We start from the raw sequence: 23,498 nt of genomic DNA on the forward strand, positions 1-23,498 counted from the left end.
CCTTCCATATATCCATGGTGTAGGGAAGAAAATGAGCATCCATTCCCCCGACCCCTACCCCGCCACTCTCAGGATCCAGCAGTTCCTGGCCTTGGTCATTCTTGCCTGCCCAAGGCTCAGCACTTTTCCTCTGCCTGGAATCAGCTCTCCACTCCTGGCCTAGCTCCTGCTCCTTAATATCGAGGCTTTCTCTGACTGCACCCTTAAAATCTCCCCTCCTGCTCTCCAGGACCCAGGTGGGCACAACACCACTCTGCCATTTCCTCTACCTCTGTACTTGACTTCACAGCCTCACCACAGCGTACGATCATCTCTCTCATTTTTCCGCTTTCCTGTTTCCAGGCTGTGACCCCCTCACCACAGAACTAACTAGAAGATCTAGGAACCACATTTATCCGTTCCCCACTTGTCATGAGCGTCTGTCTCACATAAGCAGCTCTCAACAAATATTGAAATAATACTGAATGAATTTAACATCTTGGTTCTAAAAAGGCATTTCCTCTGGACTATTTTATCTGAAAGAAAAGGCAAGGGATGGATCTGAATAAATAGAAAAGGAACAAAAACATTAGTCACAACCTCTGCAATTTCCTAGAGTATGGCCATTAGTGAGGTCCCCAGCAAGGCTTTTAAAATCATTAAATGAAGATTTTTCCACCTTAAATGTGAAAACCAGTAGCTACACAAAGCCTGCTGAAGTTTCAAAGTCACCACAAAGGATTGTGAGTAAAATAAAGTACAGTAGGGTTTTTCTTTAAATTTTTTTTTCTGAGAAAGAAAAAACTTTGATGAGATCAGATCTAAAATCTCTTGATCTTTCTGAGAGGAAAGAAATTGGGTCTTTTCTTCTCTACAATTTTGTCATATTAATTTTGAAGCTTGATTGTTCCCTTCCCTTGGCTTCCAACTGAAATGTCGTCTGCTCCCTCTGTGCCCCATGCCCTCCCCACCTGTAGGAACAACTTGGAGCTGGAGGGACTTTGAAAATCATCTTGTTCAATTCTTTCTTTTTGTTCAAGAGGAAAAAAAAAGAAGTCCAGCCACATTGAGACTGAACTCAGAAGGGATCCTAGGTCTCTAGACTTCCTGGCTCACCCCCCACTCCTCCATGGTCAATTCGAGTCACTTGGACTCAGCCCCTCCTGACTCATCAGGGCTCACCCACTTTCCAACCCCAGTACAATAGTTCAGGAGGAAGCTAGTCCAGGTTCTGTCTGCTTTGAAGCCAGGAACTACATCACAGATGTCAGCAGAGAGTGTTCCTTCTGGAAGTATTAACCGAGCCTTCTTTTCTCCAAGTAGCCATCCAGCCAGAATATTTCCAACTATCCTCAAAGATAATCTCTCCTGTCCTTCATCAATCTGGGTTCATTCCCAAAGTCTGACCCTCAGTGGTGGAAATAGGTGTGGGGCTTTCCCCACCATCCTAATCAGGAAGCCTGGCTCTCTCTCTCCCTGGCACTGCCAAGGCCAGAACATTTTTAGTCTTCTTTTGCCCAATTCTCCACCTCCAGAAGGAAAGGTCTCCCACAACTGCTTTGGTGAAGCATACAATAGAGCTAAGTCTTGGTGGGCCATGGAAGTATTGGGAAAAGACCATGCCGTCCTTTATGGCCACCCTGGGGCACTGCTCTGGTCTCATACAGACAGACCCTGAGGTCTGAGCTGAGCCAGTTAGTTCTGCCTTCCCTCCTTTCTGTCCACCTCCACTGCAGAATCTGAGAAATGCTGGAGAAATCCTTTGCTCTGATCCCTTTCTCTCTAGAAACTCTATTCCCTCACAATAAAGCTCATGGGGAGTTCATTGTTTTCACATGGTCCCATTTTACTCTTGAATTTGTATTGGTGGTTTTGGTATTTTTGACAAGAGGGAAAGGAAAGACAGGTAGGGGTTGATAATTTTTAAGATAAAAATATCTCTTATCTCAATCTCTAAAATTGTCTTTGTCTAAACTTGTTTTCCCTCATCACTCTGACTCATCTAATAAACAATACTGGTACTTGGATTTTTATTGATTTCTGTTTTTATTGTGTTCAAGGGTTTTATGCTTTGTTTCATTTTGGTCCCGGTGGGAGGATTATTGATTTTAAAAATAAGGAGTCCACCTTCACCTCAGGTTCTAAAATTGTCTGCACCTGAACTAAAACTTCTTTTCATACTAGAGTTCTTCAGGTGTCCTCAGTATATTATCACCTTCCTGTTCTCTCAGTCTGAAAGCTGGATTATCTTTGATTGATTCCACTTTTCTTCATCTACCAGTTCTTCTTAAAAGAGCTTCTCAAACAAACTTAATTTTGGTAACTTCCAGCAGCTTTGTATTAGTCATAGATCTTAAAAAGTATTGGCATGAACTCCAGTCAAGATGGTGTTGTGAATCCAAAATTTGAGGCTTTGTTTTGCTCCAGAAGCATTGCTGTGACATAAAAAATAGAGAAAAGAAAAGGACATGATCATGTTAAAAGAATATAAATATCTCAATGTACTACAATCAAAAGAGAAAGAAAAGTGGAATCTAGAATCACTAGGGTCTGAACCTGGAGTGAACAGAGGTGGCCAGGCGTTCCAGCTCCTGTAGGATTATGGGAATAGAGGTGAGGACAGAAGCAAGGTCCTCTGCTAGGTGCTATCCAAAGCCCCTTCTGAAGGAACAGTGCTAGAAAGCCATATTTTGAACATCACCTTACCCCACTCTCTCCAAAGCTACTGATTAGACCAAGATGCCTCTCCCAAGGTCATCCAACCATAGCTTTTAAGAGGGTCCTAGAATGGCAAGTTCTATCAAACAGAAAAGAGTTGGTTCCGTGAGATTCTTATTCCAATGAAATTACTGAATTGTAACGTGGTGGAGAGCAAGTGTGCTATTTCATGTCGCTCCCCCTCTTCTTACAAAGCCACTAATGCCACAATGGGGGCCTCATCCCCGTGACTTCATCTACTCTTTTTTTTTAGTATTCAATGGATACAACATCTTTGTTTGTATGTGGTGCTGAGGATCGAACCCGGGCCGCACGCATGCCAGGCGAGCGCGCTACCGCTTGAGCCACATCTCTAGCCCCAAATCTACTCTTGATTATCTCCTAAAAGCCATACCTCCAAATAGCATTAACATAATTGAGGGATTTAGTTTCCAACCCATGAACTTTTGAAGGACTCATTCAAACCATAGCTCTGAAATAGCAAAACTTACCAGCTTTAGAGAAAAGCTCCAGATAGAAGAATGAAAATGCCAGTCAATAATTAAAAGAGAGAACCAGATCCATAGAGAGATTTGGGGTCATCTTCAGGGAGAGAAGGAAAGCAAAACTCTGCAACTCCCACTGCTAGGATCTGGTGAAGGACTGTGGAGCCCAACTTCTGACTTCAGCCTTGAGAGCTCTCACTCTACAAGAATCTGGGCCCTTCCTGAGACCTTGGCTCCTTATTAGCTGCTGGGAATGTGCACAGTACATTTTCCAGACTCTCTTTGCCAGTGGGCTTCTGATTCACCGAGAGGCTTACTGGCATGAAATTGAAGAGCAGGAGGAAAGAGAAGCCAGAGAATTTCTCCCCCTATATTTTGGACAGCAGCTCTGTCAATGGCCGCATATTCTTCTTGTACCAGATTCCACAAGAGGAACTTTTCTTGATGTTCCCGGATCTCACCATGCAGCTCATGACTCTCCAGGGTTAGGGGTGAGAGCATTTTCCTGATTTTACAAATCTTTGGATGACCTCACTCTATCCTGTTTAGCATTTCACCCCTTGAACCCATTGGTAAGTTCTCCATGTTAAATTTCATCTATTAACTAGCATAGATATAGCAGTTACTAAATGGCCCAGTGAGGAGCTGAAGTTAGGTCTGTGTGATTCTAAAACCTATATCATAAGTCCACATTATATTGACAGTCAAATCACAGAGAGATTTCTCTGAATGTCCACTGCAAACTAGTGATGTTTCCCCCAGAGAAAGCCCAAAGAGCTTCCCACATTGTGTTTTCATGGTCATGAGTTGACTTTACAACTCCACAACTCTAAAGACTAAAATGGGGCTAGTAGAGTTCATGTCTAAGGATGGTACCTGGTACTACATCCCTTTGCTTTGTTCTGACTCTGCTCCCTGAATCCTCAGGGTCCATCTGTTTAGTCCTGGATTTGCTACCAGATGAGGAATTCCCCTGGCACCAAGTGTGGCACTGTGGCAGGTTGAAATTCAGATTGCTCAATAGGCTTGCCACTAATTAAAAGCAATGAACAATCTCTTGCTAGTACTCTTGGCTCCCCGCCTCTCCCCTAATTTCAACCCTTGGAGACTCTGTCCTTTCAGGATGACCTATCCTCTTAACACTTTCAGGTCTCTCTCTCTTCACCCCTTCCCCCCTCTCTCTTTTTCCTCTCCCTCTACGAGATTCTTGAATTTCTGATTATCTAACCTCCAAAGCCAGAAGTGTCTTCTATGGTAGATCATGTATTAGTATTATATTAATATTCCTATGTGGTCATTTCATTAAGGTCAATATCTCCCACAAAAGCTGTCATCCTCTGTTTAATGTTGCACTAAGATCTGGCATTCTGTGCCAGAAACCTGGAAGAGGGTGACTATCAGATTTATTTTCAAAACTAAATGCTCCTCCAGAAGAAGCAGAAGATTTATATCATCTTCCCTGAAAAATCTAAAAAGAAAAAAAAATCAAAGAAAGAGGAATCAACTTTATAATCTTGAAATAAACCCATGATTGCTTCCCTAATTGCAAATGGCTCCTGCACCTGGTCTCAGTCCTTTAAACTCTAAGTTTAGACTACTTGTGGTAAAGGTGCATAATTTCAGCATTCAATTAACAAGTATGTGATGGGAAATGTATTAAACTCTTGAGGTTTGTACTATACAATATCCCATACTACTGTAGAGTGACAGTCTATAGTTCATAGACCACAGTTGAACAATCTGCATGATCATTTGTAAAAATAACCAAGTCTTGTTAAAGAAATGGGGTGTTATCTTTGGCATCTCCCTCCACGCTCCTTCCAGCTACCACCTCCCACATCCCAGCTGTCGCCTAATCCTGTGAGGGTTTCTGTTTCCCCCAAAACTTTAGTGATTTCTGTGTTCTTTCCTTTTCTCTCTCTAAGGAAATCTCAGTGTTAACAGAGACTAAAATGGATGGCCATATGTTACAGAGAATGAATCTCTTCCTAATTCCTCTATTCCAAGGTGAACTAGAAGCCAGCCATTCTACTCAAAAGGCAGGTCTATATGAGGAAGGAAGGTCCCTAATCCCACCCCAACCCCACCAGCAGTAGCTAGCTCCCACTCACCATTCAGCTCTCAGAAAAGAGTGGCATCCTTGGAGAAATGCTGTCCAGCTCTCGGTCTAAGTCAGGATCTTTGTTATTCAATTAGAACCACCATCCTTTCCTTAATGGCAATTAGCTCAGCTTGTAAATTCCTCATCTGGGTTCTTTGGATGATGACTCTCCATTCCAGTAGTCTGTATGATCCATGAATATGTATGTGCCAAACTATATTTTATGAAAGTGGTGGAGGCAGGGGATCCTGTGGCAAATTAATTTAGCAAATGCTGGATTAAACCAAGTTAAGCATATTTCTTTACTGAAGGATTTCCTGGAGACTTTAGAAGGCTAATGTGTATAGCCACTGGCATTTACCAAACTATGTTAACCATGGGACTTTAGCACACATTACCACCTGGAAGAACTAATGTTCTGTGGAATAGAGTTTGAGAAAAGTCAAGCAGAATGAATTACAATTTCTGCCCTTACTCGATCAATACAGCATTGTGGTAATTCACAAGAACAGATTTTGAATGGTCTTGGGAGCTGCAGTGGAAAATTGTAACAAGACTTCAGAGTGAAATAATCACACTGGAAGAGATAGTAAGGATAAGAGTAACCGAGGAAGACACCACATGCAAAAAAAAAGAGTAATGAGAAAGAAGGCTGGCTTATCAAGTATTCAAGGATAGAGTTCCAATTAAAGTAGAATCCGTGCCAAGCAAGAGAGTAAAAAGAGAACTGGTAAGATTCTTCTTGATATAGTGTTGAGTAAGAACCAATATGGCGTCCGTTATTGGGCAATAGGGGGAAGAGTGTTGATCTAGGGATTTCTGTGTAACTTTCAGATATAACAACTATATAGTTAATTTGTTCATGATAATGTGAAAACTGAATGTTAGGGTCTGTAAACAAGTCAAGATGGCACCTGGCATTTTGCCAGGGGGAGTGGTTTGTGAAGTAATGCCAGCGAGCCATTAAGTGTGGAGATTCCTTACTGGTTGACTGCTGTATCTAGTTTATGTTAATTAAGATAAGCTGTGTGGAATGTATATATACCCCGCCTGTCCTACAATAGACGGCTCCCACTCCTGCTGTATCAATCTACACAAGTTGCTCGTCACCCCCCGGTTATTTTGCTGCAGCCGGACTGTGGCAACTGAATAATGTCATGTTCCATAGGATTCTAATAATTGTTCAAGAAAATTGCAATCTAAAAATTATAGTTGATTATATTAAATAATATAAAATATATTTACCATATAATTTTTAATAAAATCTTTTTTTTTCCTTTTTTTTTTGGTACTGGAGGTTGAACCCTGGGGCACTTTTTCTTTTTTTTTTTTAGAGAGAGAGAGAGAGAGAGAATTTTTTAATATTTATTTTTCAATTTTTGGTGGACACAACATCTTTATTTTATTTTATGTGGTGCTGAGGATCGAACCCAGCTCCCTGAGCATGCCAGGCGAGCGTGTTACCACTTGAGCCACATCCCCAGCCCCTGGGGCACTTTCACTGAGCTACATTTCAAGTCCTTTTATATATGTATATTTTAGTTGTAGTTGGGCATAATACCTTTATTTTATCCTATCACTCCTATGTGGTTCTGAGGATAGAACCCAGCACCTCGCATGTGCTAGGCGAGTGCTCTACTGCTGAGCCACAACCCCAGCTCTGCCCCAGTCCTTTTCAATTTTTTTTGTTTTTTGAAGCAAGGTCTTGCTAAGTTGCTATGGGTCTCACTAAGTTGCTGAGGCTGGCCTCAAACTTGTGATCTTCCTGCCTCAGCCTCCCGAATCTCTAGGATTATAGGCAGGCACCTTATGTCTAGCAAATCATTAATTTTTTTGAAGACTTAGCAGTACTCCCGTGAGCTATTATTTTATCTGAGAGATGTAAATAGATGCTTATTAATATTCTAAGGGACTATCTCAGATCTTTTTAGAAAATGGAGGAGAAGACTTATGAGAAAACTATAAAAAGAGTTATTTCAAGTTTAGTGGGTAATAAGATGATGTCCAGGAGTTTACTGTGCTATAATTACTCTTTGGAATTAATAGGGTTTGTAGGGATTTTGGTTTTTAGTTTTATTTCACAATAAGGCATACAATTACACATGAACAATGGGAATTGAGAGGGAAGAGCTTGTTTTGCAAATCAACTAACATTTAGTTTTCCACTTCAGTCAATCAATTCAGATGACTGTTTTTATTGTGAAGAATTGAGACTGCATTAGGTAAAATTCCCCTTTTATGTATGAAGAGAGAACTCAGAGTTGGTGGTTGGGAAGTCTACAGGCTTTCAGACATTTACAATGTTGCTTAAAACAAGCGGTAATCTCATGTAGAATATTTCTGTCAGATAATGTGAACACAGGTATACGGTATAAAGGCAAAAAAAGGAAAAGACTCTGGAAAATGTCAGTGTGGATTTGGCTTTACTGAGGCTCTCTTTTATGTCAACCCTGAACTCTATCTTCAATGATTATTAAAAAGAGATTGAATTCAAAGTATCACTACTACACTAACATGGTCCTGGGGTCTTGATACTTGGATGCAAAAGCAGGACTTACATGGTCTGCCCGGAAGGGTGGTTAGAAGAGATTTATTTTAAGCCTCTGTGCTCCCGAGAGGCTATTTCTCTAAGTTCTTAACTAAGGAAGTTGAGTTCTAGGGGCAAAATTAGAGAAGGTGTTGGTCTGGAGTGGGCTATGGAAGCTCCCTAAGGGAAGGGAGGTTGCTGGCTCGGGTGAGTAAGGAGCTTTCCCATGTTGCGAGTCCCCATCTGCTTCTCCTCCACCTGCCAGGCTCAGGGAACTCCCTCGGCCCTGCCTTTTGAGTCCAGCCACCCTCATCTCCGTGGCAGGGGCCACTCTCTATCCACCCTTACCCTTGCAGAGGTGCTACCATTTAAACTTCCTCAAGGACCTGAAAGCATGAGAGTTCTTTACTTCCCCTCCCAGAAACGTAGGGACGTATGCATGTGTGTGGGGGGGTGTGAGCACTTGTGCTTGAGTTCTCTTGGTGCAAGCTGTTGTGTGAAGCCTTAGATTTTTAGAACCATGATACTAGACCTTCTTCCCTGAGGTGTGGGTAGACACTGAGACTAGTAAGCCTTTGTTCTTTTCTTGGGGTTGGGGAGAATGGGGATGAACTCAGGGGCACTGAAACACTAAGCCACATCCCCAGCCCTATTTTGTATTTTTTATTTAAAGACAGGGTCTCACTGAGTTGCTTAGCACCTCATGTTTTGCTGAGGCTGGCTTTGAACTCGCGATCCTCCTGCCTTAGCCTCCGGAGCCGCTGGGAGACTTTGTTCTTAATACCTACTCTACTCCAAGAGGAATAAGAACTCACTGAGTTTTGTTTTTCTGTTGCTGTTCTTGTTTTTAATACCATATTTTCAATTATCATTTTCTTGTTTTTCTTTATTTTTAATTTGTTCTAATTAGTTATACATGACAACACATTTTAACACATTGTATATAAATGGAGCATAACTTCTCATTCTTCTTGTACATGATGTGGAATCACACTGATCATGTAATCATATATGAAACATAGGGTGATAATGTCCTATTCATTTTCCTCTTCTTTCTACCCACATACCCCCTCCCCTCTCATCACTCCCCTTTGCCTAATCCAAAATACCTCTATTCTTCCCTGACACCTCCCCCCCTTATTGTGAATTACCATCTGCATATCAGAGAAAATATTCAGCTTTTGATTTCGGGGGGGATTGGCTTATTTCACATAGCATGATATTCTCCAGCTCCATCCATTTACTTGAAAAATGCTATGATTTCATTCTTCTTTAAGGCTGAGTAATATTCCATTGTGTATATATATCACATTTTCTTTATCCATGCATCTATTGAAGGTATCTAGTTGGGTTCCATAGTTTAGCTATTATGAATTGAGCTGCTATAAACATTGATGTGGCTGTGTCCCTGTAGTATGCTGTTTTTAAGTTCTTTGGGTGTAAACTGAGGAGTGGGATAGTTGGCTCAAATGGTGGTTCCATTCCAGGTTTTCTGAGGAGTCTCCATACTGCTTTCCATAGTGGTTACACAAATTTGCATCCCTCCAGCAATGCATGAGTGTGCCTTTCCCCCCACATCCTCGCCAATATTAATTGTTGTTTGTATTCTTGATAATTGACCCCTGGTCTCTAAACAGACTGAACCTGCCACTTAGCTAGGCTCTGAAAACATGTGAAAACTGGCCTGAGCCTGCTGTCTGGTGTCTGCCTCACTTACCTGTTCACCTGTTTTTGCTCTTGCCTTCTCCATCTTTTGGACATTTCCAGCTTGCTCCCATATGTCTCAGACCTGCTTGTTCCAAACTTTTCCAGATACACTCCTCTGTCTCTAGTCCCAGTCTTTCAGATCTGACATGATGCCAGCAGTTTCTTCCAAGCTCCAGGACTCCAAGAGCTATTGCTGCCTTGAGACATTCTAACTCTTTCCAAGAGAGGCAGAACACAGCCCCAGAAGAGGCAGAGTCTTTAGTCAAGTCTTCAAGAAAATAATCTCTTTCTCTCTCCAGGCAAATCAAGAAGTTGACTTCGATCCTACAGCCAGGGCTAGAGCATCATGCCCACTGTGGAGACCACTGCCTTTGAACTCCCCACAGACCCCTTTGGAGAAGGTCAAGCTTCCCTCTTCCTCCTATTACACTTGGCCTGGTTATTCAACCCAAAAGGGGAAGCAAGGGTTGGGGCCAGGGTTTGAACTTGACCTGCAGTTCCTGAAGTTCTCCCTCCTACTTTCTGTCTTTCTCACCCAAACTAGGAGGCTACCACCAGTTGTGGTCAAAATTGTCCCAGTGGTTTCCAAAACTCCTTTCATAGTCACTGTAGACCTTTAGGTTTGACTTCTCTTCTGTGGAACATGTCACCACAAAGAGTCCCTTCAGCTCCAGCTGACAATCATTTTACACACACATACCCAAGTTGTCATTGAGGATGAAACTGGATGTCAACCTTCCCTCTCCCTAGAGCAGAGATGGGGCTGAACAGCCTCTCTGCCACAACCCCATATCAGAGACAGCCCTATGGTCCGGTCAGCACTGACCCTCCTTGCTATCTTCAGGTCCTTTGTCTAAACCCGTGGTGAGCAGTGGTTTTTCTACTCATGGTTCAGTTCCAAGAAAGCTATATATTGTTACAACCTATACTTCATTTAAAAGGAGTATGGCTTCATTGATTCCTGTGGGAATATGTGCTCTTTCATTTTAGCTTATAATAATAAATAAGATAAATAAAACCAATAAGGTAAATAAAACCAATGAATAAGGGCACCAAAAGTTAACATTCACATGTTTGAGAAGCAGTGACTTGGAGACAGCTTTCTGATCATGCATCCTGAGTGGAGAGGATCAGCAGTTCACTGGCTACCATGTGCACCCATCCCTCACCTGCTCTTAGTGATGAAGCCAGATCTATTATGATTCCAAGTCCCATTCATGCCTTTTTCCAAAACTCCAACCTCTAAAGCATTTTTTGGAGTGACCTTGTGAGTCAGGGGCAGGCTTCTGGCTCATCGAGGGTGGAGGACCAGGCCTGTGCCTTCTGCTCTTTCTAGGTGCCAAGCCCAATCAGCTCCACCCTCCCCAGGGAAGAGTTGCAAAGAATGTGTTTCCAGGCAAGCATCTTCCCCCTCCTCTTCTGCTCCCTGAGGGGCCCTACTGTGCACTAAAGGGATGAAGAGGAGAAACAAGCACTCCAAAGTGAGATTCCTGGAGGTTATCTCACTTTTCCACTTACAATAATCCTCAAACTATCTTAATAAGTTTTGCAACATTTCAATTCATTTCATTTATCTGCTTTAGATAAGATGGAAAAAAAGTTTTAAAAATGACCTCAGGGCCCTTTGCATCAACTAGATAAATGGTCAGGTCTATGAGAGGTTAATGCTTTGTGGCACTGTCTCTCTCAGCGTCCCACCAGGGCATTGTCATTTGTCTCATACCAACAGGATGCCTCTAGTCGCCTGCAAGGAGTTATCAACTAATTTCAGAATAGAGATAAAAGACTATGAAATATGCAAAGGCTCCTTTCTAATTAAATGATTCACTGAACAAATTTGGTTAAAATTGAGCTTTCCCATTTAGAACAAGGGCTAAGTCCTCAAGGAGATGGGACAGTGGGTGACAGATGAGTTTTTGGTGATCAAATTTGATGATCATCTGCTCACAGATGGTATGTCTGCCACATGGAGGGTTTTTAGAAAAGGACTTAAATTATACTTTGGTCTCTATCCTATCTATTCTACAAACCCTTTACAAAAGTTGAACTCTGGCCCATGCCAGAACAGTGGGAAGCTCCCCCTGCCTCCACTCTGGTCCTAGCCATCTTGATCCTCCTCCCTGATTATTGAAGTTATTGAAATCGCATTTTAGATGGAGTCCCTTCTTCTATTCTTCTCTCCCTACATTCTATTCTCAACACAGCAATCAGACTGATCCTGGTAAAATGTGAATCGGTCCCATCAATACATGAAATTTTATATTTTGACATATCAGTTTAAAAATAAATTTAATTTTTACAACAGTGAGTCAGATCATAAAATTCCTCTGATCAAAACCCTCCAATAATTTCTCATCTCACCCAAATTGGAAACAAAGACTTCGACGACCTGCAGGGCCCTTCCTAACCAGCTGTCTACCCCTCAGCAATCTGACCTCTCTCCCCAGTCACCCTGTGCCCCCTGCTATCTTCTAAGGGTTTTCTTGGCCATCTCTTCCAGGTGGCCTTCCTCCACCTAATTTAACATTGCACCCCTTCTATGTTCTACAATCCTCTCTTCTGCTTTATTTTCTCTGAAGCACTTTTAACACCGTGATGTAATGTATAATTTGCACATTCATCAAGTTTATACCCCCCCCCATATACCTATCCCACACACTTACACTAGAACGTAAGCTCTACAAAGGCAGTTGATTTTGCTGGTTTTCTTCCATGCTTTATTCACAGGGTCTTGATCAGTGCCTGGCATATAGTAGGCACTCACTAAATGCTTGTTGAATGAGTGAATGACCTGAGTATGAGCCAACAATTTGGAGGCGGTTTGCACAGAAGTAAGCAGATGCTGCAAAGGAGAGGCAGACACCTATGAGGTATGGTGGGAGTGGCAGGAAGCAGAGCAAGGAGAAAATACGAAGCCCTCAAAGACAGAAGGCCTTGCTCCTCCTCGAGGCTCTGGTTCCGATTTATGATTTCTATTAGGCCTCTGACAATGTAATTTGTTTCCTGTCTTTGAATTGGCCATGTAGGTACAAAATAGGACCCACTTTATCCCTATAGCACTATTTAACTTGAACTGGTTTTGAAAGAGACAATGTTAGAAAAGAAACGGCAGACCAATTCATGAAAGGCTTTGCAGGCCACTCTATATTCTTCAGTTTCTGATCTGTTTGAAATTCAAGGACAAATGCAGTTTTTGATCAGAGGGGTGGCTTGCTGATTTTCATTTCAAGTAGCTCCCTGTAACTGCTGTATGGAGAAAACTGTCATAAGGAGTTATATTTATCAGGGATCTCCAGAGAACAAAGTCAAATGGAAATTAGATAGATAGATAGATAGATAGACAGACAGACAGATAGATAGACAGATAGACAGATTTTAAATAATTGTCTTAGTCAATTGTGGGAGCTAAAATATACATGGCAAGGCAGACTAGGTTCACTGAAGAGTTGATGTTGCAGTCTTGAGTTCAAAGCCTGGACTTGCAGGTAGAATTTCTACATGGCAGTCTAGAGGTAGACCTTCTTCTTCGGGGAGCCCTCGTCTTTAGTCTTAAGTCATTCAACTGATTGGACATTGCCACATCATGGAAGGTAATCTGCTTTATTCAAAATGTACTGATTGAAATGTTAATCACATCTTCAAAAATGTCTTCACAACGATATCTGGACTAGCATTTAAACAAAACTTAGAGGGCACCACAGCCTAAATTGACACATACATTTAGCCATCACAGGATGTTAGAGTAGAATCAGGGCAGGAAGGAGACAATTGGGAGAATCCAGATGTGCAGTAATGATAGCTTGGACCACAGTGGTAAGCAGCACAGGCAATATAGCTGGATGGATTTTGGAGGCCAAGCTGACAGAATCTGATAATCGTGTGTGGGGTGTGAGAGAATATGAGAGGCCCAGGATGACTCCAAATTATTGTCCTGAGCAACCAGAAGAGTTTCCATCAACTAAAGTGGGGACAAGATATGGTGGCACACACCTATAATCCAAGCAGCTCAGGAGGCTGAGGCAGGATCCCAAATTCAAAGCCAGCCTTAGCAGCTTAGTGAAGCTCTCAGAAATTTAACAAAACTCTGTCTCAAAAAAATTTTTTTAAAAAAAGGAAGAGTGCTGGGGATGTGGCTCAGTGGTTGAGCACCCCTGGGTTCAATTCCTGGTACCAAAAAAAAATTATAAAAAATATTAACATAGAGAGGGCTGCAGGGTATTAGTCTGTAGGGAAAAGGAGGAAAACTTAGGGGTGTGTTTTGCATCTGTTATGTTGAAATGCTTAGTAAACATTCAAGTAAGATGATGGACACACAGATATATGAATCTGGAGTTCAGAGGAGAGGTCTGGAGTGGATAGAGAAGAGTTGGAGCCTCAGGATACCACTGTAGTATCAAGCCACGAGACGAATGACTTCCACTGTAGCCATTCTGTGGGAGTGATAGGCCAAGAGCTTGATAAGAGGAAGTTCAAGAGAGAATGAGAAGAGGGGGATGGTAAAGAGTCTTCAGATCTCAAAGTGTTTTAAAATAAATATATTTAAAATGTTCATCAAGATGAGGATAAGACTAGGTCCTGTTAGACAAAATAGGATGTTTTAAAGAAAAGAGCAGGTAGATCTGAAAGATTAAAAAAAAATGAGAAAACTTAATGAAAAGAATTTTTTTTAAATATGAAGAGATCTCCCCACAGGTGAGGAAAGAAGTAACTAGAAAGGGTTGAAGAGTCGTTAAAACAATGAACTACCCATTACTGGCAAAATGGATTACCAAAGATTACTCTCCGCTCACTGGAGTATGAAGAGTTTAAATGTTTAATTTTCCTAATTACTGACTCCCAAATAGTCTCGCTGACACCCTCTTCCCCATGGGATAACTGGTCACAAATAGCTCTTGGCCAGATCTCTTAAAGCGCTTATCACTTATGGTTTCTGAAACTGTCTCTTTTTATATTTAGACTCCATCTTACTTATTTTAAAACTTCATTCCCACTCATTTCTCCTCGTTCCCTCAGCTCTGGAAGTAAATGAAATCTGCTCTTCTCGTTGTGCTCTCTTTCTCTGTCTTTGGCCCTTCTCTGACTCCACCCTTCAGATTCTGGGCCCAACTCTTACCTACTTCTGGTGGCCTCTACAGATGGGTGTTCTGCTCAGAAAAGGTGCCCAAGGTTTTCCTAGGGTGGTGATCAGAGCCCTCCATTGTGGATCCCCTTTCACCAAAGGCAGTAGTTCCATCTCCCCTCAGGCCCCTGGGAGGACACAATGGGACTCTTATGTTGGATGGACATCCAGTCATATAAGCTGGAGGTGGCCGTTTGGCAGCTCTGTAGATCCTGCCTTTCCACCATCCTTGAGCTTCTCTGCACGGACATAGGAATCCACCTCATGCCCTCCCGGGACTCTTCCTCTTCTTCCAAACTCCCTGGCTACCCACTGAACTTGGACTGCAGAGTACTAATTGCCTATCAGGCTTAGCTTTGGTTTAGTCACAATTCAGACCCAAGAGAAAAAGTATAGCTCAAAGTCCTGAGGGTCCACACCATGCCCTGTCCTTCACTGACAGGAGGAGCCTTGGGGAAGTTAGTCCACTGCCTAGCTGGTAACCCAGAAAGTCTGAGCTCAAATGTAAACCTTTCTGACTCCAAAGTCAAGGCCTGGGCCAGGTTTTGGTTTAAAAGAGGGTATGTTAATTCTAGAAAAGATTTGCAGGAAATTGACTAACTCCCCATCCTGGGAGAATCAGCCCCAAACTTCAGCAGGAGAAAGGGCATCTGGGGAATTCATAGGCCTCAAGCCTGGGCCAGCTCCTACCTGCAAGTCCTTGATCTGAGAGACTAGACCAGGGGCAGGGAGCCGCCTCTAATGTAGAGGCACTGGGGCTCCTGGGGGAAAGAACAGGAGGGTAAAGGACTATCTTTTTGTGCTTTGGAAGACAATCCCAAGAGACAAGGCAGGATCCCTGCTCTGGTTGAATCTAGGCTTGAAAGAAGGAAATAAAAACCCCTCTGATTTTCTTTCAGGTTGTCCACAAAGCTCATCATACTAGGATTTGGGGCTGGGGGTTAGCTGGGAGCGTAACACTGTCAGGAAGCCGAGCATCAGTGGCCTGGTTACAAAAAGGTGAGAAATGACCATCTTCCCACTAACCGCGTGCTCCTGGGGAGAATGGGCACATATCCACATTTTTCAAGTGAGGATTGAGCCAAGCTCAGACATTAGGTAGAACTTGCCAAAAGATACCCAGCTCTTAAGAAACGGAATCAGGACTGTACTCCAGCTTGCCACGAGAATGTTCCACACTCTTCCCAGGCTGGCTGCCTTCTCTACTGTCAGCTTCCACGTCCCTCTTCGGCTTTACTTCTTGGCCAAGGACAGACGAGAGAAGATTAGGGAAGGAACACAGTATATATAAAAACACTTTGAAAACCGTAAAGCTACATAGATACTAGGAAGTATTACTATTAAGCATGGAAATGGTTTATCACACTGTCTTTTCCATGATGACTAATCATTTTTATTTCCCACCTTCCCTGAGAGTTGACTATTAAGATAGGGCTAACGGGGAGTTGGGCTTGACATGGGGATGCTCACATTGAAGCATAGTAAAGAAAGATTGCAAAGAAATGAAAGTTGAAGCCCATTTCTCCAGGTCCTTCAGAGAGCAGAATAGGCCACGGAACTGATCATTCAATGAGTGAGCAGCTACCAAAAATGGTTTTCCATGAAAGCAGCTCTAATTTTTTTTTTTTAAAGTAACCTGGTTGGGGATACCAAACACCCAGACGAGAAGGAATGATGGGAAGAAAAATGTGAAAACTTCAGGAAGAATCTGTCGGCCTCACAAGTGAAAGATTGACCTAATTTGGGGTCATGTGTGAAGGAAGAAAGCAGCACTGAGCCAAAAGGAGCGCTCTGAGTCAGAGGGACCTGTGCTTCTCACTTAACCACCAAATTCTCAGCCAGCCCCAAAGAGAAACCACATGATCCCATTGAAGTACTTTTTAAATGAGAAACTAGGCCAGTCATCATCTAGCTGCTGAGGGCTTCGTACCAAGGAAATGAGCACGTTTACCAGTCTCCGATGTGTTTATGAGTGGTTATCTAAATGTGACCCCTAGTGTCCAATTTGTGTGGCACTCCTGGAGGAAAGGCTGGAGGACTGGAGGGCGGCCAACTGTAGAACCAGGGGATGAGTGAGCTGGAAGGGATTAGAGGACACTCAGTCTCCTTTCCTCCCCTCACAAGGGAGGGATCAAAGCCTGGGGGTGATTAGGTGACTCCTGGGATCACACAGATTGTGGCAGAGCTGGAACGGAGCCCAGGTCTGACCCAGGTTGGTTCTATCTCTTGAGAATATTTTTCCAAAACTGCAATCGGCCTTAGGTAGTTTGTTACAGGGTCGACCTAGGGAAAAATACAAGATATAGGCGTTTATTTCACATGAACTGAGTTATAAAGCAGGTGTTGACATCATTCACATGACCTGAAGCAGCGCTGAGCAGTCACTTGAATTAAGAATTGTTCAAAAGATTTGAAACCTCTCCATATTTTCCTCATTACGCACCACGCATTTAAGTGAGAGTCGTGCCATTCCTTGTCAGCCCAGGGTTCATAGCCATCTTCAAAGGTAAGTCATCATATCATGTAACGGGAACAATCAGTTCCAGATGAAAATCAGTCGGACCAGGTCTCCTGAGATTCCCAGCTGTGGGCGTTTGTGTCAACAGCTGTTCTGCTCCATCCATTTCCTGTCCTGCTCACAGTGTGCTGAGTGATGCCAGAGGACATCATGTCCCCACGCATACTGGTTCTCCTAGAAACCCAGACGCTCTCACCTCAGCTGGCTCCTCTCGAATTTCCAAAAGTATTTGGGATGCTCACCCTCAAATTCCTGCCAATAGCTGTTCCACGTCCATCGTCCGTCCTCAAGCCTCAAGCTCCCAACCTCTCCTCGATCCCCTCAGCTATAGAAAGATCTTACCCCCAATTTCACTGAGAAAAATCAAGGTCGTTCAACATGACCTAACAAAATTCCCTTTTATTTATTTATTTTGTTACTCTAAAGTGTCTAACGTCCATCCTGTTTCAAAGGAAGAAATGTTTCTTTTCAGAGTCTAGAACTCCACTTGCCTTTGAGAATTCTCCCAAGACGTCTTTCTATCAATGTCCAATGTCTACTCCTTCAGTTTTGTTTCCTTTTCTCCCCTTTTTGACTCTTCTTGCCTAGAAAAACACCTAAATATCCTTTAACCTTAAAAAAAAATGTTTTAGCTGATTCCTCTCACGTTGAAACCATCGCTCCCTTCCCTTTTAATTCTAATGTTCTGTATTCTCTGCCTCCTTCATTCTTTGCAATCTCAATTTTATTCCAATTGTCTTCTGAAATCATCTTTAGAGAGAAATCAATCAAACTGTGGTCATTAGACTCAGTGGTCCATTCTTAGATTTTAATCTTTTTTTTTTTTTTTCAAACTTGCCACAGAGTTTTGTTCTCTCAGGAAATATTTATTCAACACTACTTTGGCAGGGCCCTGAACTGAATCCTGTAGGGAATAAAGATGAGTGATACCCTGCCAAGAGCTTGAGAACTAGTAGTAGAAACAAACACAGAATTGCCTCCAGTGAAGGCCTTTTCCTTATAATCTCAGCAATTTGGTTACATAATTTAATGATATTTTTGCACATTATTTGTGTACGTGTCTAATTGCCTACCTTAGAGTGTAAGTTCCTTGAGAGAAGATATCCTGCCTTTTGTCCCTAGTTGAGCCCAGCCCATAATGAGTTTCTGTGGGAGTCAGATGACCCCAGTGAGTCTCACCTCCTGGTATTCATGACTGAATTGGGCTGGTCTGTGCACCCCATAGGATGTCAAGGAATTGATGGTTTGTGACTTCTGGCACTAGGTTATAAAAGACATGCGAGTTGGCTTGCTCTCTCTTGGATCACTTTAGGTGAGGCTGGTTATCATGACACTCAAACAGCCTTATAACGAAGGCCTTATGCTAAAGCCAAGTGAGCCATCTTGGAAATGGATCTTCTAATCCTAGTCAAGCCTTCTGGTGACTGCAGCCCTAATTGACATCTTGACTACAATATTATAAAAGAACATGAGTCAACCCCCCCCCAATTAAACTATTATCAAATTCCTGGCTCACAGAGACGGTGTGAGATAATACCTATTTCTTGTCTTGAGATGCTAAGTTTTTTAGCATTTTATTATACAACAGTAGATACCTAATTCAGACTTTAGTAACTGCAAGTGCAATCCTGCTGCTATAACAAAAACCTAATACATGAAAGTGGCTTTGGAAGTAGGAAGCTGGCAAAAGTAGAAGAAACTGCCAGAGCAGGGGACGTAGTCAGTAGTACAGCACTTTTCTATCATGCACAAGACCTTGTGTTCCATCCCCATTGCAGGGAGAGAAGAAGAAAAACTGCTAGACAAGACTGAGCTGTCTTAAAGGGTCTGATGGTAGAAGCTTAGTGGCCTTTGAGGCAGCTACAGGTGGAAGCTTAAAGGAAAATGTGACTAAAAACTCAAGGAAAGTGAATTCTTCCTACGAAGAGGCAAAAAGTTCAGTGACATGGTAGAAAATAGAAAATATACCTGATGAGCTTGCAGATCTACCTAAGGAAATTTCCAGTCAGAATGTTGAAGGTGCCACCTGGTGTCTTTTTGCTGCTAATAGTAAAATGTAAAAGGGGAGAGATGAGTTAAAGGAAAGACTGATAAACAAAAAGACCTCAGGAAGTGTTATATTTAAAGTTTCCCAGTTTTCTCTTCTGAGCAAAGACTGAAGTCTCAGGAAAACATGGTCCAAAAATAAAACCAAAGAAATGATTATTACATCCTTTGTTAAGATCTCAGAAAGATCGGGGTTGTGCCTCAGGTAACTATTCAGTCAAAAAATAGAGTTTCTAAGAAGTTTATGAGCATATCTCTCAGCAGCCTCAGAGAAGCTCACATAGAGAAAAAGGGATCTTGAAGCAACTCGTGGATGTGGCTTTGATCTGAGGATGTGAGTCCCAATACGATTACTGAAAACCTACAAAGTTTTCTCAGAGATATGTCAAGCTTGTATTAAAAGGGACAGAGACAGTACAAAAGCAAAAGTGGCCTCTGGACCCCCCAAGCATGTACAGACAGGAAACGAGCGGAGAACACTATGAGGCTGCAAATGCAGGCTACCTTTTATGGAAAGGTAAAGGTGTCTCAGAGCGGGGAGCCAAGACTAATAAGAATCATTCTGGGAAAAAATAACACGGACTAGTGAGACCTCCTACAAACCACCCATGAAAAACTGAGGGAGGACTCCTGCCAGCAGCCTTGTGGGTGTGCCATCTTGGAAGTGGATCCCTCAGCCCTGGTCAAGCTCTCAGATGACAGCAGCCCCAGTGACACCTCAACTGCTCTGAATTCCTGCTCCACAGACACCTTGTGAGATAATTAGCATTTTTATGCTAAGCCATGAAGTTTTGTAGCAATTTTTATGCAGCAATAGAAAACTAAGATAGTGTTTAATAAATATTTGTTAGGGAAATAAAATAGATAATATCTCAAGAAAGAACATAACAAAGTCACTGGTGTGCTCAGTAATTAAACCCTAAAACCCCATGAAATGTGTACTCTTAGGCTCCTGGTAGGGATAAAAAGTGACTTCTAAAACAACCATTACATTTCCTCTTTATAGGCCCATAATCTAGGAGAAAGCAAGCAGAGTCTCTGTGATCCACCCCACTTTGACCAATGTAGCACATACACTGTTGCCTCTGGATTGAATGTTCATGGAACTACATGGGAAACAGATCACGTGATCCCAGAGATGCTGACCTATGATAGTTAGGGTTCATCACACACTCATCGTCCTTCCTTCCATCTCCTTTAGCCTGAATTTACCTTTGTTATCATTACTTTATTTTCCAGGATAATAGGAAAGACCCAAAGTCTGCTAAGAAGAAGGGACATCAGAGGAACCCCTACCTTATTTTTATGCATCTGGAAGCCTTATTTGGAGCAGGAGGGGTTTACATGCTCAAACCCCATCAAGCTAACACGGAAGCACTATTTCAGGGAGCCAGCAAGGGAGATAGAATGCTGCTTCTTAAATTAGTCCCCTAGGATCGATGGAATGTTGTCCCCAGAGAAGAGAACTGCCACCATATTGGGGCTGAAGGCCTACTGAGAAGTGTACTTACCTGGCACCGGCTTTCATAGGTCTGGCCTTGAGCTCTCCAGAGAAGCTCATGTCAGTGAGCAGAAATTGATACCCCCAAGATATAAAACTGTTGGGTTTTGTTGCTATTTAACTTTTACGAAACTCAACAACATTGCTGAGGAATTATCCTCTGAACCAGATTGTCCTGAAGTCAGGCCTACAATTGACGACAAGGAAAAAACTCTCCTGAAAATGGCTTCAACATACTTTATATACAGAGATACGAAAAATTGTGCTCTATATGTATCATAACAATTGTAATGCATTCCACTGTTGTCATGTATTTAATAAAAAATAATAAAATCAATTAAAAAAAAAAAAAGAAAGAAAACGGCTTCAAGAGGCAAGGTTCCTCCATCACGTGGGAAGGCAGCCAGGAGTTGGCAACCCAGCTCCTCTGACTTCTTGTCTTGCCATCCTTCAAGCATGGCTGTCACATCCAGGCAGACATCCTGATCATGTTCCAAGTAGAAAGAAGAACCAGATAGAAAAAAGGGAGAATGGGCATCCAATCCCATCTGTCCCTTTTCCAAAGCTTTCCCAGAAGCTGTACCCAGCAACTCCTACCCACAATTCATTGGCCAAGACAGGACCTCCACTACCTGTGAAGGAGGCTAAAAAAGGTGAGTCTTCTTTTCTTACCTTATCAATAGAGGAGAGCAGGGAGAAGGGAAGTACAAATGCACTGGGGTCAGCACACCATGGTCTAGTCCATAGCTGAGACTACCAGAAAAAACTGGATGTTTCTGTCAATCTTTTCTTCTTCTTCAAACAAGATTATTCTCCAAGCATCACTCTCCATTAGAGTACATGGTGAATATTGGAATATGGAAGAGGAGTTATTGCCCCTTGCCCCCTTCACAGAAGAACAAAACAGCAAGATGTGCTTTTTTAGAAAACAGACACCTAGTGAGTTACTTCACTTGGGGCCAAACCTGTGTTCTCAGCAGCAAAGGTGATTATTTTTCCTAATTACTATTGCTTTGCATCTTGTTATGTGAGCTGTCAGCGTCTTAATTTAGCTGATGACTTCCCACAATCATTTTAGATTTATTTAGTACCTAATTTACTTTACATAGCTTCTGCTGTGAACGTTAATCAGAGGCCCAAAAACTCTTAATAAGCTCAATATTTTACAGTGAACACGACCCTGAGGAGTGCTTCATTGAAAATGATGACAAAGCACAGGGGCCGTCGCTTTCAGAATCAATAAGTTGCCGACTAACGAATTAACGAGGCCCGGAACTCGTACTTCACTCCAGGCCTCCCGTAGCAGATGCACAAATGAGCATGTGGAAATATAGCTGGTTCTTAGGAGAAAATTTCCACTCACCCAGCAGCCAGATGTAGGAGCATCTCTGTAGTCTTATAAATAATGACCAAAAAACATACACCGTTCCATCATTAAAACACTCTTGGCTTTGCCACCATCTCTTCAGCTAACTCTCTGGAGGTGAAACTCTTTTGTTTTAATGTTTCCAGCAGTTCTGACCTTTTATATTAGTGGGGAAAAAAATAAGGTTGGCAAAAATTGTCCTTTTGAGGTGTCTCTCTCCATATAGCAATTAGCAGCAAGTGTGAAAGGCAGGGACCCTGTCCCCACCCCATCTAATGCCTTTTGTATTACTGTCACTCCTAAGTTATCTGAAAAGTGCCCTGCAAAAAAAGTAGGAGCTCAGAGAACCTTGGTTGAATACATAAATGACCTTCATGGTGGCAGAGAGTCAAAGAAGGCAGAGGATGAGACTGAGCAGGATACATGGCAGAGGGTGGCCAGGGGATATGTGCTATAGAAAAGGCTGGAGTTCTCTGTTCCTTTCAGGTAGAGAAAGTGTTATGGTTTGGATCTGAGGTGTGCCCCCATATCTCACTTGTGAGACAGTGCAAGAAGTTTCAAAGGAGAAATGACTGGGTTGTAAGAGTCTCAATCCAATCAGTGATTTAATCCCCTGGTAGGGATTAACCTAGGGGTAACTGAAGTGGTTGGGCGTGGCTGGAGGAGGTGGGGATTTGGCACGGCTTTGGGTACCTATTTGTATCTGTGAAGTGGAATCTCCCTCTGTTTTCTGATCATCATGTGAACTGCTTTCCTCTCTTCTGCCATGATGTTCTGCCTCACCTCAAGCCCAGAGGAATGGAGCCGGCCTTCTATGGACTAAGACCTTTGAAACCTTGAGCCCCTAAATAAATCTTTTCTCATCTTTTCTGGTTGGATTTTTCAGTCTCAGATGTGAAAAAAGCTGACCAAAACTGAAAGAATTATGGAAAAACTGGGATTAAAAAGAGCAGCAGAGGGGCTGGGGTTGTGGCTCAGTGGTGGAGCGCTTACCTAGCATGTGTGAGACACTGGGTTTGATTCTCAGCATCACATACAAATAAAAAAAATAAACTCCATAGGCAACATACATATATGAGGAGAGAGAGAGACAGAGACAGAGACAGAGAGAGAAGCAGAGAAAACTTACCTTCCAGGTTGGGTTAGGAGAGACTGATCCAAGCTTCTAGGCTCAAGTCCAGAAGGTGCAGACGATGGAGAAGAATCTGAAAAACAGACAATGAGAACCCAAAAAGTGAAAGAGAGGGAGGAGGTGAAAGAAGCAAAGTCTCTTGGATTTTGAGCCTCTATCCCTTCATCCCTGAATTAAGAACCGGAATACTTCCTCTGCCTATCTGAAAAAGTTGGTGAGGATTCAGTGAAATGGTAGATGCAAAAGTGTTTTCAAATCTTCCAAAGAGCTTGGGCACAGTGGTGCATGGCTATAATGCC

This window comes from Marmota flaviventris, chromosome 5 (assembly GCF_047511675.1).
Source record: "Marmota flaviventris isolate mMarFla1 chromosome 5, mMarFla1.hap1, whole genome shotgun sequence".
NCBI classification, from domain to species: Eukaryota; Metazoa; Chordata; class Mammalia; order Rodentia; family Sciuridae; genus Marmota; species Marmota flaviventris.